The sequence below is a fragment of the Chlorocebus sabaeus genome, chromosome 6 (assembly GCF_047675955.1).
Source record: "Chlorocebus sabaeus isolate Y175 chromosome 6, mChlSab1.0.hap1, whole genome shotgun sequence".
Lineage (NCBI taxonomy): Eukaryota > Metazoa > Chordata > Mammalia > Primates > Cercopithecidae > Chlorocebus > Chlorocebus sabaeus.
In genome coordinates, this window is record NC_132909.1 from 8,760,177 (window position 1) to 8,773,817 (window position 13,641).

General features: G+C 49.2%; 1 long non-coding RNA gene across 1 annotated transcript in view; it reads right to left on the reverse strand.

Moving 5' to 3' along the window:
* LOC140711826 (uncharacterized) overlaps positions 1-11,931 on the reverse strand; it is a 29,632-nt gene extending 17,701 nt beyond the window's left edge. The window contains exon 1 of the long non-coding RNA XR_012093126.1: positions 11,657-11,931. This is a non-coding gene — a long non-coding RNA (uncharacterized lncRNA). The remainder of the gene's footprint in view (positions 1-11,656) is intronic.
* Positions 11,932-13,641: the final 1,710 nt, after the last annotated feature.

Sequence of the window (13,641 nt, forward strand, 5' to 3'; positions counted from 1 at the left end):
GTGTACCAGGAAAAACTCCCAGCTTCGCTACTTTGATGACCTCATCAAGTCTGTCCAGCTTCATCCTGAGTTACTTGCCAATCACGCTCTGCACCACAGCCACAGGGACTTACGAGCCAGGCTCCACCTGCAGCTCCCTGCCTCAGTCCTCCACACACACGCAGTTCCCTCTGCCTGGGATAATCTTCCCACCTTTCTCCATCTGCTCAATTCCCAGCTCATCCTTAGGGGTAGATAAAAAGTAAAAAGTCCTCCCTTCTAGGGTCTGCCAGAAGACAGTTAACCTCTTCCTTCCCAGGGCTGCCTTTTTTTTTTTTTTTTTTTTTGAGATAGAATCTCGCTCTGTTGCCCAGGCTGGAGTGCAGCGGCGTAATCTCAGCTCACTGCAACCTCTGCCTCCCAGGTTCAAGCGATTCTCCTGCTTCAGCCTCCTGAGTAGTTGGGATTACAGGCACCCACCACCATGCCTGGCTACATTTTGTATTTTTAGTAGAGACAGGGTTTCACCATGTTGGGCAGGCTGGTCTTGAACTCCTGGCCTCAAGTAATCTGCCCAACTCAGCCTCCCAAAGTGCTGGGATAGCAGGCATGAGCCACGGCACCCGGCCCCAAACATCATTTCATTCATTCATTCATTGATCTAATTTTTAAATATTTTTTATTTCTTTCTTTTAGAGACAGGGTCTCATTCTCTTGCCTAGCCTGAAGTCCAGTGGTACAATGATGTCTCACTGCAGCCTCCAACTCCTGGGCTCAAACAATTCTCCTCCCTCAGCCTCCCAAGTAGCTGGGATGACAGGGGGACACCACCATGCACAGCTATTTTGCTATTTGTTATTTTGTAGAGACAGCATCTCCTATATTGCCCAGATGGGTCTTAAATTCCTGGGGTCAAGCAGTCCTCCCTCCTTGGCCTCCCAAAGTGCTGGGACTACAGGCGTGAACCACCATGCTCGGCCTAAAAATATTTATGGAGCGCATACTCTGTGTCAAGAATGCTCATCTGTTCTAGGTGTCAGGAATACAACCAGAAACGGGACAGATAATCCCAGCTCTCGTCGAGCTTGCGTTTCTAGATGTGCGTGTCAGGGACTGGGAACAGAAAGCAGTGGAGGCCGGGTGTGGTGGCTTATGCCTGCAATCCCAGTACTTTGGGAGGGTGAGGCAGACAGATCACCTGAGCCCAGGAGTTCGAGACCAGCCTGGCCAACATGGCGAAATCCCTTTTCTACTAAAAATACAAAAATTAGCCAGGCGTGGTGGCACATGCCTGTAATCCCAGCTACTCAGGAGACTGAAGCAGGAGAATCACTTGAATCCGCGAGGCGGAGGTTGCAGTGAGCTGAGATTGCACCATTGCACTTCAGCCTGGGCAACAAGAGTGGAATCTCCATCTCAAAAAAAAAAAAAAAAGAAAAGAAAAAAGCAAAGCAAAGTGATGGAGAAGCTGAAGGAGAAGGGGCAGAGGCCTGATTCCTGGATCTGTAACCGTTTCTCCTTTGCCAATAGCTTTGTTCTTCTCACCCCAGTTCCTGCTGCTCTCAAAGGCAGAAAGGCCACACCAAAGCAGCCTCAGCAACACTGAGCAAACCCCTGGTGAGTGAGAGTCCCAGGGAGTCTTCCCTCCCACCGAGGGCCCAGAAATTTTCCAGCCTCTTCTTCCCCCTTCACCTGCCCACAGCCCACTGTTCCCAGCCTCGGGTCCTTCCAGCTGTGGGCTCAGCCGAACGCCCCGAGCTATCCGAGTCCAGATGCATTGGTGTAGAAGATGCAGAGGAGGGAGGGTTGTGCAGAGAAGCAGGAGGAAGGGAAACATTAATAAGAGCTTCTGAATGTCCAAATAGGGCTCTTGAGCAAAGAAAGCACTATTTACTGCTATTCCACTTTGAAAACAATACTCAATCGTTTAAAATTGTTCATTGTAAACAAAATTTTCAGGGCCAGGCGTGGTGGCGCACACCTGTAATCCCAGCTCTTTGGGAGGCCAAGGTGGGAGGATTGCTTGAGCCCAGGAATTGAAGACCAGCCTGGGCAACATAGCAAGATCCCTCATCTCTGGAAAAAAAAAATTTAAGATTATCCCAGTGTGGTGGCATGTGCCTGGGGTCCCAGCTACTTGAGAGGCTGAGGTGGGAGTGACCCCTGAGCCTGGCAGGTCAAGGCTGCAGTGAGCTATGATCACACCACTGCACTCCAGCCTGGGCAACACAGCAAGATTGTAAGACTCTAAAAAAAGTCCTAAGGCCTTAAGTTCAATGAATATATTATCATATTTATTATAATAAGGGCCAGCTGGGCACAGTTGTTCACGCCTGTAATCCCAGCACTTTGGGAGGCCGAGGTGGGTGGATCACTTGAGGTCAGGAGTTTAAGAGCAGCCTGGCCAACATAGTGAAACTCTGTCTCTACCAAAAAATACAAAAATTAGCCAGGCGTGGTGGTGGGTGCCTGTAATCCCAGCTACTCGAGTGGCTGAGGTGGGAGAATCACTTGAACCTGGGAGGTGGAGGTTGCAGTGAGCCAAGATCGCACCACTGCACTCCAACCTGAGCGACAGAGCAAGACTCCATCTCAAATAAATAAATGAATGAATGAATGATGAATGCCTATTAATGATTCATCATTAAATGAATGAATGGTGGGGGAATCCCCCATTTCCCCTTTTTCTGTTTCTTTCTCTGTTCTGTCCTCCCTGATCAAGGCTCTGTGGCTCCCCAGGGGCAGCACTCATCCCCATCGCTTTCTTTCCCCCTGCATCCTCCTGCCCACTTCGCCCTAGATGCAAGTTCAGTTGCAGGAAGTATGAGGCAAGTGGGGTAGCTGAGGCCCCAACTTTCTGGCTGGAGGACCAACAAAGGGGAGAGAAACCAGACAGTACCGCGGAGAGGGAGGAGACTGGGAAAGTTGTTTTTATGAATAAAAACTAATAAAGTTGTTTTTCTGAATTTCTGTGTTTGCCCCCAAGCTGCACGTGGATCTGAGCCTAAACAGCATTCCAAAGATGTTGAAGACACAGTGAAGGGATTCGACCCCCTCCGGGTTCCAGTCTGGCCAGTGGGTGGTCCACGGGGAAGACGGATTAGAAAGTCATCGTAATGACTTTGAAGTCACCTGAAACCACAACCCACAGCAGGCTGCTCAGAAGCCCTGCGCTGAACCAAACTAGGTCAATGACCTGTCAAAACAAAAGCATTACCGGGTGTGGTGGCTCACGCCTGTAATCACAGCACTTTGGGAGGCCGAGGCAGGAGGACCACTTGCGGTCAGGAGTTCAAGACCAGCCTGGCCAATATGGTGAAACCCCATCTATACCAAAAAATACCAAAAATTAGCTGGGCATGGTGGCACATACCTGTAATACCAGGTACTCGGGAGGCTGAGGCAAAAGGATCACTTGAGCCTGGGAGGTGGAGGTCACGCCACTGCACTCCAGCCTGAGCAACAGAGCGAGACCTGTCTCAACAAAACAAAAACAGGCCGGGCGTGGTGGCTCATGCCTGTAATCCCAGTACTTTGGCAGGCTGAGGCGGGTGGATCACCTGGGGTCAGAAGTTCAAGACCAGCTTGAGCAATATGATGAAACCCCATCTCTAATAAAAATACAAAAATTAGCCGGGCTGTGGTGGCACATGCCTGTAATCTCAGCTACTCAGGAAGCTGAGGTGGGAGAATCTCTTGAACCCGGAAGGCGGAGGTTGCAGTGAGCCAAGATCACACCACTGCACTCCAGCCTGGGAGACAGAGGGAGACCTTGTCTCAAAAACAAAACAAAATCCCCCCACAAAAAGTATCCACAATCTACACAGAATTTAAACAAGACCCAGCACCTTATCACATAATATTTAAGATGTCCAGAATACAACCCAGAATTGCTCAGCATGCAAAGAATAAAAATTGCAACTCACAAGAGAAAAGACAAGCAGCAGACAGAGATGACATAAGTGCTGGAATTGAGTGCAAGAGGTTAGGACTGTGTGTAAAGCATTTAAAGCGGCAGAAAGCAACATGCCTCACTGACCGAACACCACAAGAGTCTGGGGAATATGTTTTGCAGGCTTCCTAGCCTGGCCATCGATAGAAAAGAGAAGAAAGAAGAATATGGAACTGAGAGGCAACAGTGTCCAATATGGGCCACCATTTTAGCTACTCAGTATCCGTTCACACCAATCTACCCTTATTTAAACTTTCATACAACAAGAAAACATCGTGCTTCCATCTAATAGGATGCAAGTATCCCTTGTACAAATGCAGGTGTGAGCAACCTCTTCCCAAAAAAGCACTTAACAGTGGCATCTGGCCGGGCGCGGTGGCTCACGCCTGTAATCCCAGCACTTTGAGAGGCCAAGGTAGGAGGATCACCTGAAGTCAGGAATTCGAGACCAGCCTGGGCAACATGGTGAAACCCTGTCTCTACTAAAAATACAAAAATTAGCTGGGCATGGTGGCAGGCACCTGTAATCCCAGCTGCTCAGGAGGCTAAGGCAGGAGAATCACCTGAACGCAGGAGGCATAGGATGCCGTGAACCAAGAACAAGCCACTACCCTCCAGCCTGGGTGACAGAGCAAGACTCCCTCTCAATAAATAAATGAATCTATCTATCTATGTATTTATCTGTGTATCTGTCTATGTATCTATCTATGTATCTATCTGTCTATGTATCTGTCTATGTATCTGTCTATGTATCTATCTATGTATCTATGTATCTATCTATGTATCTTGGCAGAAGACATGAAACTCCTGGGTCTGAGACAAAGGATCATATTCCTTCCAGTACTGCCAGCAGCATAAACACAGTATATTTTCATTAGTTCCCCTTTCTCTCCAAACTCTGTAAGGGCAATGCCAGGGCCCAGGTGGATGCCTGCACGTACAGAGGGTTGTATTACAGGAGAGGAGCACTGAGCTTAGGGAACCCCCTCTGCTTTATAGCAGTCAACAAGCCTCTCTTTGTGTGAGGGGAGGGGTTGCCTCATTGCTCAAGGTTGCCAGCTGCATCAACAACCCTGAAGCAACAGTGACCAGGGCCTTGCAGCCATGCACACCCCACACAACATGCAGGAACACAAGACAACTGCGGAGGACAGTCTCCCAGCAGCAATACCCACCCCTAGACCCGCATCATCTTAGCTTCTGGCAGGTTTTCACATGACTCTGCCACCCATCAGCCACTCTGATTCATCTGACTAACAGGCTGGAATAAAATCACTTCAGGCCAGGTGTGGTGGCTCACACCTGTAATCCCAGCACTTTGGGAGGCTGAGAGCACTTGAGGTCAGGAGTTTGAAATCAGCCTGGCCAACATGGGGAAACCTGTCTCTACTAAAAATACAAAAAAATAGCTGGGCGTTGTGGTAGGTGCCTGTAATCTCAGCTACTTGGGAGGCTGAGGCAGAAGCATTGTTTAAACCTGGGAGGCAGAGGTTGCAGTGAGCCAAGATCATGCCACTGCACTCCAGCCTGGGCCACCGAGACTCCATCTCAAAAAAAAAAAAAAAGGTCACTTTAATTTGTCTCATTCAGCCTTTAATTAAGGGTACTTTCAATGTGACTCCCATCAGCAGGATCAGGCCAACCTTGAGTATTGACCTCAACTCTCAACTATGCCCCCCAGGGTCCTAGACTCAGCCAACTGTGAGTAAGTCTCAAGGTGGCTCATGCCTGTAATCCCTGCACTTTGGGAGGCTGAGACTGGCATATCATTTAATTTCAGGAGTTCAAGATCAGCCTGGGCAACATGGTGAAGGCCCATCTCTACAAAAAATACAAAAACAATATTATCCAGAAGTGGTGGCACACCTGTAATCCTAGCTACTTGGGAGGCTGAGGCGGGAGGATCCCCTGAACCTGGAAGTTTGAGGTTGCAGTGAGCCAAGGTCACACCAATGTACACCAGCCTAGGTGACAGAGCAAGATCCTGTCTCTAATACAATAAAAAAATTAAAATAAAAAAATTTTAAAAGACCGGGCACAGTGACTCACGTCTACAATCCCAGCACTTTGGGAGGCTGAGGAGGGTGGATCACCTCAGGTCGGGAGTTCGAGACCAGCCTGATCAGCATGGAGAAACCACGTCTCTACTAAAAATACAAAATCAGCCGCGCATGCTGCCACAGGCCTGTAATCCCAGCTACTCGGGAGGCTGAGGCAGGAGGATCGCTTGAGCCCGGGAGGCAGAGGTTGTAATGAGCCAAGATCGTGCCATTGCACTCCAGCCTGGGCAACAAGAGTGAAACTCCATCTCAAAAAAAAAAAAAAAAGGCCGGGCGCGGTGGCTCACGCCTGTAATCCCAGCACTTTGGGAGGCCGAGGCGGGCGGATCACAAGGTCAGGAGATCGAGACCATGGTGAAACCCCGTCTCTACTAAAAAATAGAAAAAAATTAGCCGGGCGAGGTGGCGGGCGCCTGTAGTCCCAGCTACTCGGGAGGCTGAGGTAGGAGAATGGCGTGAACCCGGGAGGCGGAGCTTGCAGTGAGCCGAGATCGCGCCACTGCACTCCAGCCTGGGCGACAGAGCGAGACTCCGTCTCAAAAAAAAAAAAAAAAAAAAAAAGAAAAGAAAAGTAAAAACTGGTCCCAGAGGACCAGTACATCTTATTTTGGACAACCAGCGTATAGTCTAAGGCTACTCTGTTATCCATTATAAGCAGAGCAGAGAACTTTAGACTGATCTGCTAAAATACCAAAAAAAGAAATTTAAAAATAAAAAGATAAACTGATCTGATCTTTGATGTCTTTACAAATAATTACAGGGTGACAACGGATGGGCCTAAAAGCAACCCCCGTCCACAATGGGCATGGCACAGCTTACCTCCCCAACCTGAGAAGATTCAGTCATTGGGTTTTGTTGTTAAGCTTGACTGGAATTACCGTTACATTGTCTCAGTTAAGCCTCATGAGTAATATCAGCAGGTTGGTTCAGCTAACACAGGGGTCAGCCAACTTTTTCTGTAAAGAACCAGGTAATCACATTTTGGGTTCTGTGGGGCATTTGTTTTCTGTGGCATCGTCATCTTTGATTTTTTCTTTTTGAAACAAGATCTTGCTCTGTCGCCCAGGCTGAAGTACAGTGGTACAATAATAGCTCACTGTGGCCACAACCTCCCAGGCTCAAGTGATCCTCCCACCTTAGCCTCCTGAGTAGCTGGGACTACAGGCGTGCACCAGCACCCCCAGCCAATTTTTAATTTTTTGTAGAGACAGGCTTTCACCATAGCCCAGACTAGTCTTGAACTCCTGGGCTCAAGTGATCCTTCTGCCTTAGCCTCCCCAAGTGCTAGGATTACAAGGGTGAACCACCACACCTGGCTTTTGTTTTTAATTTTATTTTTTGGCCTGGCAGTGGCTCCTGCCTATAATTCTAGCACTTTGGGAGGCTGAGGCAGGTGGATCACTCGAGGTCAGGAGTTCAAGACCAGGATGGCTAACATGGAGAAACCATGCCGCTACTAAAAATACAAAAGTTAGCCGGGCGTGGTGGCAGGCGCCTTTAATGCCAGCTACTTGGGAAACTGAGACAGGAGAATTGCTTGAACCCAGGAGGCAGAGGTTGCAGTGAGCCAAGATCACACCACTGCACTCCAGCCTGGGCAACAAAGTGAGACTCTGTCTCCAAAAAAAAAAACACACAAATTTTTTAAAATATGTAAAAACCTTTGTTAGCTTATACACCATACAGACACAGGTCACGGGCCAGATGTATCCCACAGGCTGTAGTATGTCAACTCCTGAGCTAGCACCATGTCGCTCCAACAAGCGGATTCTGGTGCCTAAACCAGCATTAGTTTGAATCCCCTACTTGGCCCCCTCAGGGCTAAACTGCCATCTGGAGGGTGTGACCACCAGACTGTCCAGCGGAAAGAAAGATGCATCATTCCGACGATGGTCAGTGGGCAGAGTTGTACATTTTCAGAATAGGTCTCTGTAACTCCTCCAACACTTCCTTCTCCGTGACTATCCAAGATGCAGCCAAGAAGAGATGAAGCCTCTTCTGGGACTGCCACATTCAGTGACCAAACAGCCTGAGTAAAGTGTGTGTGGCCAGGTGCAATGGCTCACGCCTGTAATCCCAGCACTTTGGGAGGCTGAGGTGGGCGGATCAGTTGAGGTCAGGGGTTCGAGACCAGCCTGGCCAACATGGCGAAACCCGTCTCTACTAAAAATACAAAAATCAGCTGGGTGTGATGGCACACACCTGTAATCCCAGGTACTTGGGAGGCTGAGGCAGGAGAATCGCTTGAACCCAGGAGGTTGCAGTGAGCCGAGATGGCACCACTGCACTCCAACCTGGGCGATGGTGTCTGTTTCAAAAAATAAATAAAGTGTGTGGATCAGGAAGAGGTGGGAAGGGGAAACCAGAAACCTTTTTGAGCTGATCCTTGAGGAAGATGATCCAACAATCAATAATACCAGACACCCGCAGATAGTGAAGAAGTTACAAAGTCCCATTGAATACCTTAAATATCAACTAAACTGCAATCAATGTCTTCCGGAGTTAGTGTTGGGGTTAGGTGGTTGCTGCCCCCTAGTGGACATCTTTAGGTTTAACATAGTGGAACGCGCCCAGCCGTTTAAGGGAACCCTTGTGAATCGAGGGCCCCATGAGCCAGAGAAATTGCCTCAGGCAGGGGAGTGGAGGCGAGTTTTCTCCAAATGGGGTAGCTGCTGCTGGGTGCGGTGGCTCACACTTGTAATTGCAGCACTTTGGGAGGCCGAGGCAGGAGGATCGCTTGAGCCCAGGAGTTGAAGACCAGCCTGGGCAACACAGTGAGACTCTGTCTCTGAAAAAAAAATTTTTAAATTAATCAGGTGTGCTGGTGCACGCCTAGAGTCCCAGTTACTCAGGAGGTTGAGGTGGGAGGATCACTTGAGCCCCGGAGTTCCAGGCTGCAGTGAGCCACTATCATGCCACTGCACTCCAGCCTGGGCAACACAGCAAGACTGTCTCAAAACAGAAAATGAAAGAAACAGGGGTAGCTGTGACTTGTATGTAAAACTCAGATGACCTGAGGACCAGACCGGCTGTGCTCTTGGATGTACCCTTTACCTTTGGCCATTTCCAGTATTACTAGTGAAGTTCCAGTTAACCTACCTGAGAATGAGGGTGTGAGGCTGGGGAGTTAAAGGCCTCCACAGGCCAGGCATTTGCTTTCAATGAGAGCTTAATAGTGATTCATAGTGCTTTTTTAAATTATTATTGTTATTATTAAAGAGAGAGACAGGGTCGGGCACGGTGGCTCACACCTGTAATCCCAGCACTTTGGGAGGCCGAGGGGGTGGATCCCGAGGTCAAGAAATTGAGACCATCCTAGCCAATATGGTGAAACCCCGTCTCTACTAAAAATACAAAAGTTAGCTGGGGGTGGTGGCAGCCGCCTGTTATCCCAGCTACTCAGGAGGCTGAGGCAGGAGACTCGCTTGAACCCAGGAGGTGGAGGTTGCAGCCGAGATGGCACCACTGCACTCCAGCCTGGTGAGAGAGAGAGACTCCGTCTAAAAATAGATAAATGAAAATTAAATTAAATGTAAAAAAAATAGAGATGGGGTTTCACTATGTCGCCCAGGCTGGTCTTGAACTCCTGGACTCAAGCGATCCGCCCACCTCCCAGTGTGAGCCACCGCACTCAGCCTAGCTGCCTTTTCTTTTTAAAAGGGGTGTACTTGGCGGCCGTGTCAGGCAGGTGGCGCTGTGGCACTGGGAAACGGCTTCCCAGAGCACTCCAGCAGCCATTTAGTCATTAAATCTGTGTTTCCTTTATCTACCGGGATCCCACATCGTTCCTGGTAGAGGGGAAGAGGGCGGCACATGCCACAGCCCCTGACCAGTAGAATTCCCTGATGACGGGGAGTTCGTTGTTCGAGCATGTAAGACATCACTACCAATTATACCCGCTCAGTCGTGGAAACCACACAGCAGGACGTTGAATTGGCCCAAAGCGCCACACCCAACTAGAGCACTTCAGCTTCCCTTCCCACTGCGAGCCTGATTCGTTGAATTCAGGTGCTTGAACCAAGAAGTCTGTGGGTCAGGGACCACAGCCTCAGCCCTGGAGCAACTTGGGGCTGGGGAATAGCCTAGGGGGACAGCAAAAGCAGGGGGAAAAAACTCACTGTTGGTCCGCGTGCTGCCTCACGCCTGTAGTCCCAGCACTTTGGGAGGCCGAGGCGGGTGAATCACTTGAGGTCAGGAGTTCAAGACCAGACTGACCAACATGGAGAAACTCCGTCTCTACCAAAAATACAAAATTAGCCAGGCGTGGTGGTGCACACCTGTAGTCCCAGCTACTCGGGAGACTGAGGCAGGAGAATTGCTTGAACCTGGGAGGCGGAGGTTGCAGTGAGCGGCGATCGTGCCATTGCACTCCAGCCTGAGCAACAAGAGTGAAACTCCATCTCAAAAAAACAAACAAGCAAACAAAAGGCCGGGTGCGGTGGCTCACGCCTGTAATCCCAGCACTTTGGAGGCTGAAGTAGGTGGATCACCTGAGGTCGGGAGTTCGAGACCAGCCTGGCCAACATGGAGAAACCCCGTCTCTACTAAAAATACAAAATTAGTCAGGCGTGGTGGCGCATGCCTGTAATCCCAGCTACTCGGGAGGCTGAGGCAGGAGAATTGCTTGAACCCAGGAGGTAGAGGTTGCAGTGAGCCGAGATCTCACCATTGCACTCCAGCTTGGGGGACAAGAGCAAAACTCCATCTCAAAAAAAAAAAAAAAGAAGTAGGACAGTGGGGACCCCTATTGCTGGCCATCCTCCTCTACTTGGATGAGAGAATTCCCTACTGGATCCTAGGGATTCTTCTTATATTTTTGAACCAGGCCCATGGAGGCCCTGTCCTTCCAATTCCAGAAAGCCACACCTTTGTCAACATCCCATCCTCTTCAACACTACCAGGTCCAGACTTTCATTTTGTCCTACTTACAAGCCAGCCTGGGCCGGGTGCGGTGGCCTCATGCCTGTAATCCTAGCACCTTGAGAGGCTGAAGCAGGAGAATCTTTTGAGCCCAGGAGGACCAGCAGTTTGTCTTTTTTAAGCTATGAAATGTCCCTTTAAGCTGTGGCCCAGCTAGTCCTCGTGATGATGATTGGGATAACACGGTCTTTGTTATCGCAGTCACAGCTAACTAAGGACAGGTGGGCATCATTCTCATTCAACACCCACCTGCCCTTAGTTAGCTTCGACTGGACAGCAGCTGATACAACACAACAATGCAAGCCATTACCCAAAAGCCATTTCTTCCAAAGAATATGTAAGGCCAGGTGCAGTGGCTCACACCTGTAATCCCAGCACTCTGGGAGGCCAAGGCAGAATAATCGCTTGAGCCCAAGAGTTCCAGACCAGCCTGAGCAACATAATGAAAGCCCATCTCTGGGCAATGTAGCCATACCCTGTCTCTATAAAAAATAAAAAATTAGCTGGGCACAGTGGCATGCACCTGTAGTCCCAGCTACTCGGGAGGCTGAGGTGGGGGAATCACTTGAGCCCAGGTTGGAGTGCACCATTGCACTCTAGCCTGGGTGACAGAGTGAGACCCTGTCCCTAATTCAATCAATAAAATAAAAAATAAAAATAAAACAAGCTACCCCATTACTGTTTCACAAATGTTGCCAGAAGACACAAGACTCCTGGGCCAGAGACAAAAGACTTTATTACTCACCAGCCAGCAGGCAGTATGAGCATCAGCGCCTTCGTATTCGTTCTCCTGGACTCCCAGGTCCCATGGAGGTTGGTGCAGACGTCTGTAATTCCGTGGGTTCTGAAGAAGAAAAAGAGCTCCTGGGTGGAGCCTGATTTTGAAAAACTCTTGCTAAAGAGGCTCCCACTCAAATGTGGCCATCTGTCTGGTCACTTGCTACAGCCGCATTAGTGAAATTTCCACACGTGAGATGTGGCATCTTCAAGATCCAAAAAAGTTTATCAGTAGCGACACCTTTGTAGTCGGAGCTGGCAGGACCAACAGTTTGTCTTTTTTAAGCTATGAAATGTCCCTTTAAGCTGCGGCCCAGCTAGTCCTCGTGATGATGATTGGGATAACACGGTCTTTGTTATCGCAGTCACAGCTAACTAAGGACAGGTGGGCATCGTTCTCATTCAACACCCACCTGCCCTTAGTTAGCTTCGACTGGACAGCAGCTGATACAACACAACAATGCAAGCCATTACCCAAAAGCCATTTCTTCCAAAGAATACGTAAGGCCGGGTGCAGTGGCTCACACCTGTAATCCCAGCACTCTGGGAGGCCAAGGCAGGAGAATCGCTTGAGCCCAGGAGTTCCAGACCAGCCTGAGCAACATAATGAAACCCCATCTCTATAAAACAAACAAACAAAAAAATTAAAACTTAGCCGAGTATAGTGGTGTGCACCTGTAATCCCAGCTACTCAGGAGGCCAAGGCAGGAGGATCGTTTGAGCTCAGGAGTTTCAGACCAGCCTGGGCAACATAGTGAAATCTTATCTCTACTAAAAAAATTTTTTATATTGGCCAGGTGCGGTGGCTCACGCCTGTAATCCCAGCACTCTGGGAGGCTAAGGTGGGCAGATTACGAAGTCAGGAGATCGAGACCATCCTGGCTAACACAGTGAAACCCCGTCTCTATTAAAAATACAAAAAATTAGCCAGGCATGGTAGCGGGCACCTGTAGTCCCAGCTACTTGGAAGGCTGAGGCAGGAGAATGGTGTGAACCCGGGAGGCGGAGCTTGCAGTGAGCCATGATCGCACCACAGCACTCCAGCCTGGGCGACAGAACAAGACGCCATCTCAAAAAAAAAAAAATTATAAATTAACCGGGCATGGTGGCATGCAACTGTAGTCCCAGCTACTCAGGAGGCTGAGGTGGGAGAATTGCTTGAGCCCAGGAGTTCAGGATGCAGTGAGCTATGATCACACCACTGCACTCCAGCCTGGGTGACAGAGTGAGACCCCGTCTCAAAAAAAAAAAAAAGCATGTAAGACTGGTAAAAACACATGAACAGATGCTCAGCATAACTAGTCCTTAGGGAAATGCAAACCAAACCACAATGGAGCACCACTCCACACCCACTAGGATGGCTACAGTCAAGAAAACAAACTGGGCAGGGCACGGTGGCTCACGCCTGTAATGCCAGCACTTTGAGAGGCCGTGGTGGGAGGATCACCTGAGGTCAGGAGTTCAAGACCAGCCTGACCAACATGGTGAAACCCCGTCTTTACTAAAAATACAAAAATTAGCCAGGCGTGGTGGCAGGTGACTGTAATTCCAGCTACTCAAGAGGCTGAGGCAGGAGAATCGCTTGGACCCAGGAGGCAGAGGTTGCAGTAAGCCAAGATTGTGCCAGTGCACTCCAGCCTGGGCAACAAGAGCAAAACTCCTTCTCAAAAAAAAGAAAAGAGAAGAAATGCAAATAGCATGTGTTTGGCGTGGATGTGAAGAAATGGGAACCCTCGTACATGGCTGGAGAGAATGTACAATGGTCCAGCCACCGTGACAGTTTGGCAGTTCCTCAAAAAGTTAAGCACGGAATTAGCCTTTATATGATCCAGTCCTTCCACCCCTAGGTACCTACCCAAGAGAACTGAAGACAGGTCTTCAAACAAAAACTTGTACACATTACCTGATACTTTCTTGTGGGGAAGGGGACAGAGGCTTGCTCTGTCACCTAGG